The following is a 4,078-nucleotide window of genomic DNA, read 5'->3' as shown; positions in this document are numbered from 1 at the left end:
AAAGAGACTGGTCCCATAAAAATGAATACGCTATCATCCAGATATTTACCCTTTTATCACACAAAAGTGATGTATGGTGTTAGTTGTTTCTGGAGAACACAAAGTAGCTAATAGAACATATAAATCTATACATATAGTATCTAACAAATGCATCAAAATGCTGCATAAAAACCACACCTGCTCTCACAACTAAGGAAGGATTTTTCTGGTTTAATCACGATTAGATTTTTTCTAGATCCTGCATTAAATTTTTGTTTTGACCTCACTATTCGAGGAACAGACACAGTCTTTATAGATTGGACAGCACCAGTACTATCGTTTAAATGTGCAGAACAAAAGCCATCGTCGCAACTATTTGAAGAATTGCTTACTAGTCAAATGGAGCACAGCGTCCTGGAGATGCTGTCCGACAGGAGTTCTGCTCCGACTCTGCTGGGGTGCTGAGCATTATGATGTCAGTCAATCAAGCAAGCATTTCATGTATGCATTAGGCAGATATGCCTTTATTAAAAGCAATAACTTACATTGCATTTTATCAGTATAAATTCTATGCGAACAGAACCCGTCACCTTGTTTGAGCTACAGGAACCCTGATGAATATCATGCACATCTGTACTAAACAGAAGCGTGTCAAGGTGCAATGTGACATCCAGAGCAACTGCTTCAAAAAATGAAAGCTTTTACTGTCATTTTAACCGACTATGCTCAAGGTCTCACAGTGTACTGAGAATGACCCCAAGACTGTGACTTATAGCATTATTTAGTCATCCGAGGACACACACACTTACAGAAAACACTGACATTCTGCTGCAGTCTGAAACTGCTCCGCTAAATGACTCACTTCAATGGTTCGGCCTCAGAATATCAACACGCTGATAGACTTCTCTCGTTCTCATTCTCTCTCGCCTCTCACTTTCTAAACACAAAGTGGCTAAATGTTATCCTTTCAAAAGCACGCCAACCCCGTCGAGTCTAATGAGAACATCGGTGCAAAATTGGCATTCCATTTACGCAAAGGAATAATTAAAATCGCTGACAGAACAAGGCACATAAAGGCTATAACAAGAGGCTGCAGCCAATCTGTGCAAATCAAGATCTCGTTTCAAAGTCCAACATTTGCTCTGCTGGATTCACAGACAAGGACACAGATCTGTCATTGTGTGGCATGAAAGGAAAATATCAGACACTTTAAATCTTGGCAGCCACTTTGACGGACAGCCACAAAGCATTTGAAAGCCTGATTCTGCCGAGATCACCACCTTTGAGAATTCAGCGGATGTCTTTCAGGTATTTTAAGCAGGAGCGACTGAAGCCACAGTATCCTAAAACAGACTGGACAGCGACTGAAGCCATTTCTAACTTACGTCAGATTGAGATACTGAATTAGCCTGTTCCAATCCCTTTCTCCACACATCTCTTGCATAGAGTTTCCTTGCATACACTCTTACAAATAAAAGCTCTTTATGGCTTCGATAGTTCCATGAAAAACCTTTAACATCCATGAAACCTTTAAAATTTCAAAAGGTTCTTCATAGTGGAAAAAGTTTCTTTACATTTTTTTAAATTTCTTACAAATGAGAATTAAGAACTGTTTACTGTAAGGTTCTTTAGGAAACAAAAATGGTTCTTCTATGGCATCACTCTGAAGTCTTTATTTTTAAGAGTGTATCACTATATATCGGTTCATATACAACAAGAATGCATTATATTGATCAAAAGTGACAGTAAAGACATTTATAATGTTACAAAAGTTTCTTTCTATTCATTAAAAACATTGAAAATATTTATCACGGTTTCAACAAAAATATTAAACTTTTTTAAACTTTGATAATAATAAAAAATGCTTCTTGCTCATCAGCATATTAAAATGATTTCTGAAGTATCATGTGACACTGAAGACAGGAGTAATGATAAATAAAATAAAAATTCAGCTTTGATCACAGGAATGAATTAAATTTGACAATATATTAAAATACAAAACAGCTATTTTAAACTGTAATAATATTTCTGTTTTTACTGTATGTTTGATCAAATAAACAGACCCTTGGTGAGAATAAGAGACCTCTTTTGAAAGCAAAATCTTAATGACCCCATATTCATGAAAAGTATTGCATATTTGTTAAATTTATTGACCTAACCTTAACTTCAGTTACTGAATGATGTTCAGCATATTTTCAGTTCTATCTATTGAAGTGAAAATATACTGAAAATATTATGTTTAAAAAATAACCACATTTTACGTATCAAATATGTTTTTTTCTAGTATTGCTAACTACAACTACTTAAAGGATTAGTTTACTTCCAGAATAAAAAAATTCCTGATAATTTATTCACCCCCATGTCATCCAAGATGTTAATGTCTTTCTTTCTTAAGTCGAAAGGAAAATAAGGTTTTTGAGGGAAACATTCCAGGATTTTTCTCCATACACTCTTAAAAATATAGGTGCTTTAAAAGGTTCTTCAGAAGAACCATTTTTGGTTCAACAAACCATTTAGTCAAAAGTTCTTTAAAGAACGAACCATCTCTTTTTATAATCTGAAGAACCTTATTTTGCCACAAAGAACATTTTGTGAAACAAAAAGGTTCTTTAGATGTTAAAGGTTCTTTGTGGAATCATTTAAACAAAAAAGGTTCTTCTATGGCATCGTGAACCACCTTTATTTTAAACAGTGTATAATGGACTTCAGTGGGCACCAATGGGTTGAAGGTCCAAACTGCAGTTTCAATGCAGCCAAGGAATAATGGTCTTATCTACACTGTAAAAAGTGAACAGTTGGATCAACTTAAAAAAATTACTTCAATTGGTAACACCAAAAAATTTAAGTTGATTGAACTAAGATTATTTAAGTGTGATTGACCACACTTAGATAATCTTAGTTCAATCAACTTAATTTTTTTTAGGTGTTACCAATTGAAGTAATTTTTTTAAGTTGATCCAACTGTTCACTTTTTACAGTGTAACCAAACAATTGGTCATTTTCTAAAAAAATAAATAAAATTTATTTTACTTTTTAACCACAAATACTCATCCGCAATTTCACGCATTACGCAGTCATGTTGGAAAGTCCAACATGGTTAGTTCTACATCTGTGTACTTTGGTTCCAAAAGTGTTTCACCATTTTTTCACCTTTTTTTTTAAAAGGCCGACTTTCTTGGCACATTCGCTTTTGGAAACACTAGGTCGGTACTTCTGCCTACGTCACGCGTGACCTACATAATACGTTGAGCTAGTGCAAGATGAGCATTTGTGATTAAAAAAGACATACATTTTTATTTATTTTTTTAGAAAATGACTGATCGTTTCGCTAGGTAAGACCCTTATTCCTTGGCTGGGATTGTGTAGAGCCCTTTTGAAGCTGCACTGAAACTGTGATTTGGACCTTCAACCCATTGGCCACCACTGAAGTCCACTATATGGAGAAAAATTCATACCTAATATCATTTCTACTGAAGAAAGAAAGACACAAACATCTTGGATGAAATTTTAATTCTGGAAGTTAACTAATCCTTTAAAGTAAGTGAACTCTATAAAACATCAGCTTGTGTGTAACTCGAGTTGATGTATGTTGACACAAAAAGCAAAAATTCTTGTAAATGGAAGTGTGCGCTTCACATATTGAGCTCATTTAAAGATTAGCATGTATGTTTGTTCAGCCTCATACATACAATCCAATTCTCACAAGTCATTTCCATTTCATTTAACCAATTCCTTCCAGCCTCAAGGGCATTGGCGCCTCTCCGTCCGAACAATTTTCATTTGGGTCAATCAATGTTCAAAGAGGCAATTAAGGAGACGACAAGCCAGACTGAAACTGATACCGACAAGAAACAAGGCACAGCAGGAAGATACGGCTGATGCTGATTTAGCATTTATTGCTAAGATAACAGAAAGTTGCAGACCTGCTTAACGAACGCAGTGCAAATCGAACGCATTCTGCCGGCGTCAGCTTAAGTGGCCCTGCAGATGTTAAGTGACAGAATGTGCTTGGAATGTAACCGGTGCCAGATTGATTCAGTGTAGCGGAAGCAAAGATGGCATCTGTCTGCTCATGAGTTTCCGTGTTTTATAGCCCTAT

This window comes from Garra rufa, chromosome 9 (assembly GCF_049309525.1).
Source record: "Garra rufa chromosome 9, GarRuf1.0, whole genome shotgun sequence".
Lineage (NCBI taxonomy): Eukaryota > Metazoa > Chordata > Actinopteri > Cypriniformes > Cyprinidae > Garra > Garra rufa.
Note: the sequence above shows the minus strand (reverse complement) of the source record.